At 43.3% G+C, this 13,639-nt stretch overlaps 1 long non-coding RNA gene across 1 annotated transcript in view; it reads right to left on the reverse strand.

The window, feature by feature from the left end:
• LOC149352934 (uncharacterized) overlaps window positions 1-13,639 on the reverse strand; it is a 147,590-nt gene that overhangs the window by 5,550 nt on the left and 128,401 nt on the right. The gene's annotated exons all lie outside the window — the stretch shown is intronic.

A 13,639-nucleotide genomic window follows, 5' to 3' on the forward strand; every position in this document is an offset into this window, starting at 1 on the left:
ACGCCAAGAGTAATAATAAAGGAGCACCACACGAGAACATATTAAAAAAAATGTTTAAATTTTGATAGCAGACACTCGACAGCCAGGCATTCCGCAGTATCAGCAGGAGGTGCGTTCCACTCACTGACTGTTCTAGGGAACAAAGAATTTTTAAACGCGTTGGTTTTGCAGGTGTATTCTTTAAATTTTTTGGAATGATTTGCGCGCTCAGTCCGCCAAATAACAGGTTCGATATATAGGTTCTGCTTTATTCCTAGTTTACTATGGCAGAGAAGATGCATATACTTGAGCCGTTTATGAAAGCGACACAACTGTAAAGGATCTAACTTAACTTTTTGTACAAGAGCAGTAGCTGAAGTGTGCCAAATGTATGAACTATAAACAAATCTAGCTGATTTTTGGATGTTTTTGAGTTTGTTAATATTCAACTTAGTATACGGATCCCATACAGCTGAAGCGTATTCAAGAAGTGGCCTTAAATGTTTTGTAAGCTAGGAGTTTTACTTCTTCAGTGGACTGTCGTAGGGTTCTTCGCAAGTAACCAAGTTTTTGCATCGCCTTTTTTTTTCAATGAAGCACACATGTTCTTTCTGCCTGAGATCAGAGGTTAGAGGTTAGAAGAGGAGGTGGTCATTAATGGAGTAGGAATGTGTGATTGTCATTGCTGATTTTTTCTTATTTTCATTTCCCATGTTGAGCACCAATTTTCTATTTTAGCTAGCGATGAATTCAACTGAGACTGGTCATTTGAATCTTCAATTCTTGGTAAATAATGCAGTCGTCTGCAAAGAGTTTTATTTTCATGGCCACATCGATGACAATATCGTTAATAATACTAAAAAAAGAGGCCTGAGAACAGACCCCTGCAGAACACCTGACCAGGCCAACCCATAACTAGAACACACACCTTCAATCGACACACACTGGAGCCACGAGGAAAGATACGCTGCTATCCAGGAAAGCAATGTGTCATTTCTAAATATTGGTTGCAATTTTAACAATAACTTTTGGTGGGAAACCCAGTCAAATGCTTATTCAAAATCTGAAAAAATAATATCTATTTGGCTCTGTCTGTCTGTAGCTGCTGCAAAGTCACGTACTGCCTCAACTAGTTCTGTCACCGTTGGTACCCCCCCCTGCAGAAACCGAATCTATTAAATTGTACTTTTCAAGAAAAGTGAATATGTGTTTAAAGATGATTATGTTCCATAATTTTTCCGCTTGTGTACAAAAGTGAAATTGATCTGTGAGACATAAGAAGTGATTTTTTCCTGCTTTTGGGTATCGGTGTGATTTTAGCATACTTCCAATGATTAGAAAGTGCTGCTTTTGACAAAGGTTTTCTAAATATAAAAGATATGTACTGGGCACACCATTCTGAATACCTGAAAAGAAAGGTATTTGGTATCCTATCAATTTGTTGTGATTTTTTGGTATTGATATCAAATAAGAGTGATATCAAGTTAGAATCTCCATCACCCTGGTGTACAACGGTCAAGGAGCACATTGTCCTGCAAACAAAGGGAAACCTCACTGCAGCTGCTAGATTCTAGAGGAAATGATTGCACAGAAGTAAAGCAGCATAGACCAACAAAGCTAGTCATAAGGATTACTTCACTAGAAGTCTACTGTGTAATTTCAGTTTTCAGTAAAAGGGTGTGCCCTTCCTGACAGCTCTAGACAATGGGTGCCACAGGCTGCACAGTGTGTTGGGGAAGAAGCTTGACAAACTTGCAGGAACATTGACACCTACTAATATGCACTCTTACAGAGATGAAATGCCGTGATAATAATAATCATTTTCTACGATTTTCCTGACACAATTAGTAAAGACACTGCTTTAAGTACTTATTGATACAAGTAACTTAAACGACTATAGACACCAAAATTTTGCTTGTGAGTTCCATTCTTTGAAATAATGCGTTAGACATGAGTATGCAGGAACCACTCCGTACTCCCACTCTCCCGTGAATGGACCTTTGTGCCAGCTCCAGTTGATAAAGACTACTCAACAATCTCTGGTAAAGTTTTAATTCGCTGCAGGGCTTTGACCAGCTCGCTTCAAATGCCGAAATGATAAGAAACGAACCAGCGATTATATTGAATATTGCAGCTTTTTTTCATACCTCACATTACCTAAAGTCACCTTTGCCCTCATAGCCATCATTCGATTGATGAAACCGAAACAGTATGAGGGAAGAAATTTAATTATTAATTATTAGCGGCCATAGGCAAAAAACCACTGTGGTGATTCATGTATTCTAATGTCTTGAGCATCACTACAGAGAAGGAAACAGGCAACTAAAATTAGGCGTCTGTACTCCTTTTAATTTAGACATTGTATGATAGTGTAGCGCCCGGCGACGCTATAAAGCGCAGGCGCTGCGATCGGCGTTCCCGCGACAGAAGAAAATAAAGAACGACAGCGCGTGCTCGGAGCGCACGCCCGGCACGCGCAGTTCGGAATGAGAAGCCTGCCACGCTGGTCGTCTCTCTGTGGTGCTCCGCTGCGACCCCGCAAATCCTCAACAATAGTAATGCATTTAGATTCCTGAAAACAAATATGCGCCCTTAGATATCCGATCATGAAGAAAAGGCTCTGGTTCTGGAAATTTATGAACCCTGAGGCATGACACAGGCTGCACAGCCTAGCCTTTAACTGACCTAGAGAGACAACATGTAAATGACTACACTTTTGTTGCAATTAATGCAGTAACGAGTCGAGTGCCTTGGTCATTGTCGAATGCCTTGGTCATGGAATAAATGGAATCATGGAATAAATGACCACATCACTGAAAATAGAACCCCTGGTTTTAGTGGCAGCCAGGATCGCAACACTAAAAATGTATGGCTTTCAGATTAGGGTAATAACACCCCAAAAGAAACTATTTTAAGGTGATGAAGGGTGTCAACACTTGTTCTAAATTAAAACTTCAATACTTGTCCCATGTGCTCAGCTGCTACTTCATGGTGTTAAATAAGTTTTTTGCCTAAGAGAACGAGGCAACGAACACTTTGTTGCGGCCACAGATGATAACCACAGTAATCAAATATAGTTGCGTGAGACAGCAGTATGTTGTTGCTTACACATGACAGTGATCTTTTACAAGCAGTACTCAAGGTCACATTAACAGTAGTCGCATTCCAAGCATCAAGAATAGCAAGCTCAATTCACTTGAAGATTACCATTAGACTAGACTCCCTACCGATGAATAATTCATAAACAACGTAAATTGCAAGTGCAGGGTGAATAAATAGGCACTCTAATCTTCAGTACAAGGTTTAGATTGTTTTTTTTATTTTACTGAAGGCTATACCCTGGCATGACAAAAGATGCATGGCTACACTGTTCCAATGTGATCTTAGAAAGTGAAGACACAGACTGTTGCTGAGAAGCGTCAGATGTTGCTGGTAGGTATGCTTCGTGCACTGTAGGATAACATAACGTTAAAACTGCCCTTAGTTAAATGCAGCGGCAATAAATAATCAGCAGTTTTTACTCACAATACCAAAACATGCTGTCAAAGAAATTATTTCCTTTTTATCTACCCTCCATTCATACAATCAAAATGAAAATGGCTTTATAGGCAGCACTTGAATAGGTGTCAGTTCTTTTTTTTAAATGCTGAGCTTATTCAAGAACCGGAATTGCACTCAGCTCAGAATTGCGCAGCTCAGAATTGCACCAACACGTCGACAATCACGTTTGGGACGAACGATGCAAATAAATGACTTTCATGACAAATCTGCATAGTAGCCTGGGTAAGGAAACAATGATATATATGTTGTAAACTCAAGCGGTCGAGACATACCTAGCGGAGCCGCATAAGTGCATGTGTCTGAAGCATGTAATAATAATAATAATAATAATAATAATAATAATAATAATAATAATAATAATAATAATAATAATAATAATAATAATGCTTTATTTCCACCAAATCAAATACAATTTGATGGAGGAGGGGAGAAAAAAGCGGCTATCCGCTTGACGGAGTTCTCCTCTCCTGTTCAGACGGCAGTGACAGAAAACGAGAAACTAAATTGAACATCAAGTCATAAAGAACATAAAACGAAGAACTAAATTGAACATCAAGTCATAGATGAACAAAAACATCAATATAAGCAATGCCTGTAAGCGAACAGAATACACAGAAATCAAAAGGGGGTATCAGCAACGAAAAAGGGGTATCAGCACAGTAGACGACCAGTCATCAAATAACAAAAAGGGTGGAGAGCAATTCATAAAACAGGAGTTGATGTATTAGCACTTAATCAAATGAACAATCATGCTACGCAGAGAGGAGATGGTGATTTCACGGAGGTTTACGCCTGCTTCAATTAACTGGTTTTGTAAATACGGTAGTTGGTAATTAAGTCTTTGACGACCGTAGCTAGTTCTTGTGAATGGTAAAACCCATTGTGGTTTGTGGCGATGCGGATATGGTGAATCGGACTGATGCAAAGGACCCATAGATGAAATGGTGTCAACATGGCGCTTTTGCTCAACTATATACACGCGCAGCAGTCTGTAAGCATAGAGGTTTAATATGGTGATAATGTTGAGGTTAGTTACCAAATCCTGAGTTGTGTGTCTAACGGGCAAGTCATAAACTATACTAAGGACTTTTTTCTGAAGTACTAATATCTTGTGTAAGTTAGTATGTGTTGTTGTTGCCCACACTAATATGCAGTAGTTTAGGTGTGAACAGAACAGGGAATTATATAAGAGAAGTTTGACTGTCTGTGGTAAAATATGTCTGTGGCGTGATAGAAAACCTATAACCTTAGATGTCTTCAACATGACATTACTGACATGGTCATCCCACAGCATATTTTCGTGAAAATAAACACCAAGTGATTTGAATGATATTACTATTTCAATTTCTTGTGATTTATAAGAGAGAGCTAGGTTTTATTCTTCGGACGGAAAATTACAGCTTTGGATTTTGACACATTTATTGAAAGAAAGTTTGAGTCTGACCATTCCTCTAGATTCTTTAATATGCGATTAGCATGCATGTTTAGATCATCACAGGTATCACCAGGTATAAGGATAGTAGTGTCATCGGCATAAATGATAAAGCGGGCGGAAGTGTCAATAGTTACAATGTCATTAATGTAGAGATTGAACAGCAGAGGGCCAAGGATGCTGCCCTGAGGGACACCGGTATTAACTGAGCGTTGTGATGATTTGAAGTTTCTAATCTGAACATATTGTTTTCGAGATGATAAATAAGATTTCAAAAGATGCAAAGCTTGTCCTCGTATCCCGTATAGTTCAAGCTTTTCCAAAAGAATACTGTGACTAATCCTGTCGAACGCCTTCGTGAAATCCACAATTATGCCTAGTACTAACATTTTGTTTTCAAAATGTTCTAATATATATTCCTTTTCGTGAAGAAGGGCAAGCTCTGTTGATTTATTCTGTCTGAATCCATACTGTGAACTAGTAATTATGTTATGAGATTGCAGAAATTTTTCCATTCGTATTAGCACGATTTTTTCTAAACCTTTAGAAAATACTGGCAGAATACTAATTGGTCTGTAATTACCAAAGTCATTCTTATTACCCTTTTTATACAGGACAGTCACCTTTGCTATTTGCATATCTGAGGGGAAGGTTGCGGTTTCTAGACATAGGTTATATATATAAGCAAGAGGAGTAGAGATGTATTCAATGATATATTTCACTGGGCGAATCTGGATGTTGTTGACGTCACAAGAAGTGGAGTTTGATAATTCATGGAATGTATGTATAATTTCGCTTTCATCAACAGGTGCAAGGAAAAGAGTGGCAGGGCACCTAGAGATAGATCTATGATGCAGTTCAGATGCAGGTTGAACATATTGTGTGAAATAAGTGTTAAATGCTTCGGCTAAGTTTTCTCCTACATAATCTTTTCCGTCATGGGTCACCTTATCAATGGTAGCGTTGACATATTTGGCATCAAGGGATCGCAGCTTTTTCCAAAGTATGTCAGGACGGTCGACTGAGCCAAAGTAATTCTCATAATAATGTCTCCTTGCATTGCGGATGTCATTGTTTAACTTATTTCTGTATTTCTTAAATTGTTCAAGAATAGAAATGTTTTTTGATGCAACAAAAGAACTGAACAGTTTGTTCTTCTGTTTTATACGCGCAAGTAGCTCTAGTGATATCCATGGTTTCCGTACGTTCCTACCTCTTCGTTTGTTTTTAAGAGGGAAATGCTTGTTATATATAGAGTTAAACTTTTCTGCAAAGGCTTGATAAGCGTCATTCGCATTGGTTTTGTTATATACATCGTTCCAGTTTACACCGCACATCTCCGCACGAAAAGCGTCGAGGGATGCTGCTGTTATGACTTGCATAAAAGATGCATTCTGCTTTCTGAATTTGGGTTTCACAGTCTGACAGCATAAATAGATTCCCATGTGGTCACTCAAATCACAACAAGCTACCCCAGATATTATGGATGAAGGATTGATATTGGTGATAAATAGATCAAGAAGTGTTTCGGAACTGGAGGTTATACGGGTCGGCTCTTTGGTAGTAATCGCCAAACCGAAGCTGCGCAGAATTATACCGAAGTTTACACTATTTGCTGCATTGGATAACATGTCTATGTTAAAATCGCCGCTTATGACTAACTCATAATTATGTTCACTTATAAAAGTAAGAAAAGACTCGATGTATTCAAAGAACAGAGAAATGTCACCGCTCGGTGGTCTATAAAACACAGAAAACACAGTATTATTGGTTATTACAGAAACAACTTCCACATCTGAAGACATATAACATAGGTCTTCCACCATATCACACTCAATTCGGTTGTTAGCAAGAATACACACTCCTCCACCTCGACGACAATCACGGTTCATAGAAAACATTGAAAATGACGGCAAATGGAAGTTATTCGTATTCAGCCATGATTCTGAAATCATAACAAAGTCAAACGAAAAGCCAAAACTCTGGAGTAAAATTTGAAACTCATCTAGTTTGTTGTTTAAGGATCGCACATTGAGATGGAAGCATTTCAATACAGACGAACACAGCCACTGTGGGAGCAACGTGTGGCTTATAGCACTGGGTAACAGATAACGTACGCTTGCAGCCATGATAGAAGTTGTGGTATGGCATTGCACTGAACAGGGAAATTATCATTTGACAAAGTTAGCTAGATCGCGTGCATCGGTGACCACCTGCACGTTGTCGCCTTCCTTCTTGCGGATGAGGACTTTGCCGTTTGAATACCAAACAAATCAGTAGCTATTGCTTTTGGCCCATTCTTTAGTTGTTGAGAGAAGAAGCTTTGCTCGGCGTGTCAGGTTGTCACAGATGTACAGATTGCTGTCCTTCTCTCGGAGCAAAGCTCGCTTTTTCATCCACTCATCTTTGAGTGTTTGCCTTTCAAACCGCACTAAAATAGCAGGCACTTTACTTGGCTTAGATGGGAGCCTATGACAAGCCTCAACATCGCTCTCCTCGACCTCTGCTAAATCAACTAGTTTAGCCACCTCATTGACTTTCTGGAGGATGTTTTCCTGGTCAGTTACCGGCACGCCATGTATCTCCAGATTCGTTTTCCTGCTCCTAAACTCAAGGTCATTTATATCAGCATGCAGCTGTCGTATTTCTTCACCATTATTGGCGTTTTCTACATGTTCGAGCCTTTTCTTAATCTGTACAATCTCTTTATCCTGGTTGTCAAGACGATTTAGGATATCATCAAAGTGATCAGACATAGTTTGAATTGAGTGTTCAATGTTGTCGACCTGTTCCTTAAGTGGCAAGAGGGCGTCGAGCTTGCGACTCAGTTCAGCGAACGCGGCAGCTACATTGAAGTCCTGAGACGCGTCTTTTGTATTCGCCGCGCCACTACGGAAAGCCGCTTTTTTGCATGTCGGACAAACAAAATTTTTGCGGCAGTTCCCACTTCTGGTCTTCGCAGACGCATCTGTTAGCCCTGAACAATTTTCTGCGTGGTATGGGTATGCGCACTGCTTACATTTAAGAATATTATCAGCAGGTTCAATCTCAAGATTGCAGGCCAAACAAATTTCCTTTTCTGAGTCACTCATGGCAAGCTATAATGTAGCACACTCCGTAGGAAACAACAGCAAAAAAAAGAAAACAAAAACAATCTAGCAAGCTTGGCAGCAGCAGTGGTTTGAGCATACGCAGCGAAGAAAAGTGTGGAAAAAGTACCACAAACCTGGGAAAAGAGCACAGGGACTTGTCAAAAACGCCCGTCCGTAGCTCGCCACTGCCGCTGCCGAACTGCTGTTAAACGGGGGCGTAGCCAGTCGACGAAGATAACGCTGCGCAGTGTTTGTGATGCAGGATCCGAAAGCCACCGATTCCTGGGAAAAGAGCACAGGGACTTGTCAAAAACACCCGTCCGTAGCTCGCCACTGCCGCTGCCGAACTGCTGTTAAACGGGGGCGTAGCCAGTCGACGAAGATAACGCTGCGCAGTGTTTGTGATGCAGGATCCGAAAGCCACCGATTCCTGGGAAAAGAGCACAGGGACTTGTCAAAAACGCCCGTCCATAGCTCGCCACTGCCGCTGCCGAACTGCCGAAGGGAATTTTACCTTCTAAGCCCATGTAGTGTAGAGGGAAATAAAAATGTAGCAGCTGACAAAGTACTCAAATGTTCAACAATGCACACAGTAGTAACGAGTCGTACAGAAGCCGCCGACCGTGAGCTGGCAGCCAACAAAGGCTCAAGTGAGACGCAAATGGTTTCCATGTGTTAATGGCCTGTTACACACAAAGGGCTATTCACACTCAGATGTGATGAGCGCAAGGGCGTCCGCAGAACTTTTTCCAGGGGGGTGCACCCGATGGCCGGTTATGGGGGAGGCGGCAGCTATGTAGTTGTTTTCTACTAGTGCATAAATAATATCCGTAATTCCAAGGGGGGGCAACCGCCCCCCCTTGCCCCCCCTTCCGGACGCCCATGGATGAGCGCAAAGTAAAAGCAGAAGCATTGGAAATCGCACATCACATGAACGCACTGGCATACGAACCCCCAAAACTTGGACCCAAAGCTGCGTGTACATATTGCCGCGCAACAGCAGAACAGCACAAACTGCTTAACGGCGCCTGCCTATTCAATGCACCTACGCAATGATTTTGTGCGCAAGCTGCATCGTCTAATGTCACAGAAGCGGCTGGCGCCGTAATAAAAGCACCTGCTCTGTGCCCAAACCGGTATCCCCTGACACTGGTAAGCTGGTGCGGCTGCTAAGTCCGAGCACACAACTGTCACCGCTGCTCCCGTTCGAAAAGATTGTGGCGCACATTAATAAAGCAAGAGACACTCAGGCGCCCACGGGCGATCATCCGTTATTGTATCATACCAGAGCAGGGCTAAAACCGTAAAGAACAAAATAAGCATCCCTAATATATTTCACAAGCTCATTTACCGCTCAGGCACATAAATGCAATTAATTTTCAGGTATATACTCACCTTACAGCACGGTTGTGCTGAATTCTCAAAAGAAAGCTGCACACAGGTGGAGAACTCGTGAAAGCAGCACATGTTGAAGCCTGCGCGCTTCTCAGGCAGGGGGCACATGGTTGCCTTTGTGCATCTAAACTTGTGCCATAAACAGCAAAACTCTGCAATTGTTGCAAGTTCCTACTCTCGAGCAATGGGAGGCTGTGTTGGTCAGCTCAGACCTGAGCGTACAAACCAGGGCCGTTGAATGGGATACTCAGGTCGCTAGCAGTTTAGTACTGAAAAAAGCGAAAATGTAAAACTATATTTTCTATTTGTACTTCTGCCTTCGTCCATTCATAAACTCTGTCATTGGAATAAATCTTGTGTACTTATGGGAAGTAATTCAGAGGCCTTTCTTAAAAGGTATTTTAATAGCCATAAAGAAATCTGCTTTTTAACCATATTCGACTCTGAAGTTAGCGTTTGGTGTCCGTACTCACTACAAAATTCATTTTTTTTAGTGTGTGACGAAAGTTACCTCATTTGGACATAGCTTGTCCTCATCGAAGGGGCAGATGGCCCTAGCTTGCCGACACGTGCACAGAATCTTCCTGTTTCTTGGATAAAGATCTTTCCTGCTCACTTTGGAGTACCAGCAGTACCACAAGCACAAAGCACAACTATGCGCTCAGATCGAAGTCGAATTCATGACCGTTGATTTTTTTAGCACACATTGTTCAGTAATTAGGCATACAAGTGAAGGGAAAAGAGGTACTTGTTTTGGCATACATGACAGAAGCCACCGAAACCAAGGAGTATAGGGGATGTTTTTTTTTAATTTGTAGTTTTTCATGGATGGGAGATCAATAAAAGCAGAAGAAAAACAACCACATGCCGCCGGTGGGATCCGAACTCACAACCTCCGAATTTCGCGTGCAGTGCTCTGAAAACTGAGCTTCGGAGGCCGCGGATTCGGATCCCACCGGCGGCATGTGGTTGCTTTTTCTTCTGGTTTTATTAACCTTCGACTGGTGAAAAACACCATTAAAAAAAATTGGCAGTGGCTTAGCTCTGCTATGCCAGGATATACATAACGTAAGCGGCTAACTGCCTAGCGACAACCTTGGGGTCTGAGGAATTGAGGTTTTCCAGTCTTCTCCGCCGACTGGCAGCGGCTCGACTCTCTTTAACCTCCATGTAGAGCGCACTGCATCAACCGCATGTCCAGCGCATTATATACTTACGGTGCGCCCTCCTCGCGCATGCGGAGTAGCGCGCGGAGCGGCATCTCTTGCAAAAACTAAGGGCGATTCCCTTGTGTCGACACTTTTGCAGATCACTTATAATATTTCGGTGAAAACAAAAAAATGGCAGTAGTTTAGCTCTAGTTAAACCTGGAGGATTGCGAAAGCAACGAGGAGAGAGAGAGAGAGGCGATGGAGAGCGCGGCAGGGGCGGCGGCCCCGGCACGCTAGCTATGCGCTGCTACTGCGCATGCGCAACTGGCGAGCGCGGCGGGCATTAAATTTTCCTAGAAAACCTTCAGTGCCTAGTAATTCTAGTTAAAGTCAGAGGTGTGAGATTATGTTGTTTTAAGTATTCAATTAAAGGCCAAACACAGAGAATGTTTTTTAAGTTACCATTACTGAATAATACATGACGAAATCCAACAGCCACCCAAACCATGGAGCATAGAGTATGTTTTTTTTTTAGCGTAAGCTACACTACGCGGGTTGGAAGGAGCTTCGCGTGCCCTCTGCGCCGAACATACTGCGCATGCGCGGCAGCCGTGTGACGTCATGAGAGGCGCAACTGCGCGGCCCACGCCGCTGACGCCGGCGCGAGCACTCTCTCCGATGCTCCACCGGTCGGCGCATTCCAGAGGCGTGACGTCACAGTCTCGGCAGACGCGCCGGAGCCGCGTGCGCCCGCCGCTGTGTTTACGACTGCCGCGCACTACTGCGCATGCGCGAGGAGGGCGCATCGTGCGTATATAATGCGCGGGACATGCGGTCGACGCAGTGAAGGAGTATCTGTCCTCGCTTCGGCGAGCGCGGCTTCGGCCGCTTATCCGATTTTTTCAGCAGCGTCCGCTCCGGCGGACGCAGTTGTTGCTGCTGCGACGCGCGTCTTTTCTTTCCTTTTTCTCTTTCCTCTGCTCTCTTAACTCTCCTCTATCTGCACGTGGCAGCGGTGGTGGCTTGGCTCGAGCCAGTAGCAGGCCCGTGCAATTTCCTTTTCATCCTTCTCTCAGTCACAACAACAACAACAACAACGCAGTGCGCTCTATATCGAGGTTAGAGTCGGGCCGCTGCCAGTCGGCGGAGAAGACTGGAAAACCTCAGTTTCTCGGACCCCGAGGTTGTCGCTAGGCAGTTAGCCGCTTACGCTACGTATATCCTGGCATAGCAGAGCTAAGCCACTGCCATTTTTTTAATTGTGTTTTTCACCAGTCGAAGGTTAATAAAAGCAGAAGAAAAAACAACCACATGCCGCCGGTGGGGTCCAAATCCGCGGCCTCCGAAGCTCAGTTTTTAGAGCACTGGACGTGAAATTCGGAGGTTGTGAGTTCGGATCCCACCGGCGGCGTGTGGTTGTTTTTCTTCTGCTTTTATTGATCTCCCATTCACGAAAAACTACAAATTAAAAAAAATCCCCTATACTCCTTGGTTTCGGTGGCTTCTGTCATGTATTCCAAAACAAGTACCTCTTTTCCCTTCACTTGTATGCCTAATTACTGAACAATGTGTGCTAAAAAAAGCAACGGTCATGAATTCGACGTCGATCTGAGCGCATAGTTGTGCTTTGTGCTTGTGGTACTGCTGGTACTCCAAAGTGAGCAGGAAAGATCTTTATCCAAGAAACAGGAAGATTCTGTGCACGTGTCGGCAAGCTAGGGCCAGCTGCCCCTTCGGTAAGGACAAGCTATTGCCAAATGAGGTAACTTTCGCCAGGCACTAAAAAAAAGAATTTTGTAGTGAGTACGGCAACCAAACGCTAACTTCGGAGTCTACGATCGAATATCTCATTCCATATTCGGCGATATTGAAAGATACTGTCCGCGCTTGTATATTTAGTGCGCAAAGCTCAAAATTTCTGTTTTCACATGTACAGCTCGCGGAGTGCATACCTGAAATTACGGTATATCAAAGCCAATTAGTTAGCCATTCATGTTGAAAAGTTGAAGCAAAAAAGTAATGCAATAATGGCGAATCTCCGCGTCCATCTGAACACACCCATGTGTGTGTTCAGATGACTGTTATCGAGTCGCCGAGCCATTTCGTGGCGCTGACGAAAGGCCATACTGCGCATGCGCGAGGAGCAGTGACGTCACACGGCGCACAGCTGGCGCGCCGCCATTTAATGCGCAGCCATGTGATCCACTAACCGTTTGACACGGTACAACGCAAAGGGGGGCAGGGGACAAAGTAAGCACTTCCATGCCACTCTTTCCGGTCCTCTATTGCATTACTTTTTGCTGCAACTTTTTAAAATGAATGGCTAACTAATGGTTTCCATATGCCGCAATTTCAGGTATGCACTCCGCGGGCTGTACATGTGAAGACAGAAATTTTGCGCTTTGCGCACTAACTATACAAGCGCGGACAGTACAGTATCTTTCAATATCGCCGAATATGGAATGAGATACCCTACGCTTACTCTATTACGAGGTTGTACTGCGCAGTGCGTGCAGATACATTTTTATGCGCCGGTCGCAGTGCTCTTGTGGGCTACACGTATCCGGCGCGGACAATCTAGTAAACAATTTTTTTTTTGTTTCAGAAGAAATTGAGCCCTGCTGACGGGTGCGGACAGTATATCGTAAATTACACTGATGAGCTGCTTTAACCTCGCCCTATCTGCAAAAATTAAGGGGCACTTTGGCTCTCTAAAGTGCTGCAAGGCGAAAGCCTTTCCTTGCGCACTTCGTTATTCTTTTTATTTTTTATTCTTTTTATTTTTTACTTTGTTTTTCAGCCTCCACGGTGGCTCAGTGGTTATGGTGCTCGGCTGCTGACCCGAAAGACGCGGGTTCGATCCCGGCCGCGGCGGTTGAATTTCTTTGGAGGAGAAAGTGTGTACTGTGCGATGTCAGTGCAAGTTAAAGAACCCCAGGTGGTCGAAATTTCCGGAGCCCTCCACTACGGCGTCTTTCATAGCCTTAGTCGCTTTGGGACGTTAAATCCCATAAACCAACCAACCAACT

Source organism: Amblyomma mixtum, chromosome 3, assembly GCF_055824585.1.
Source record: "Amblyomma mixtum isolate Tamu chromosome 3, ASM5582458v1, whole genome shotgun sequence".
Taxonomy (NCBI): Eukaryota; Metazoa; Arthropoda; class Arachnida; order Ixodida; family Ixodidae; genus Amblyomma; species Amblyomma mixtum.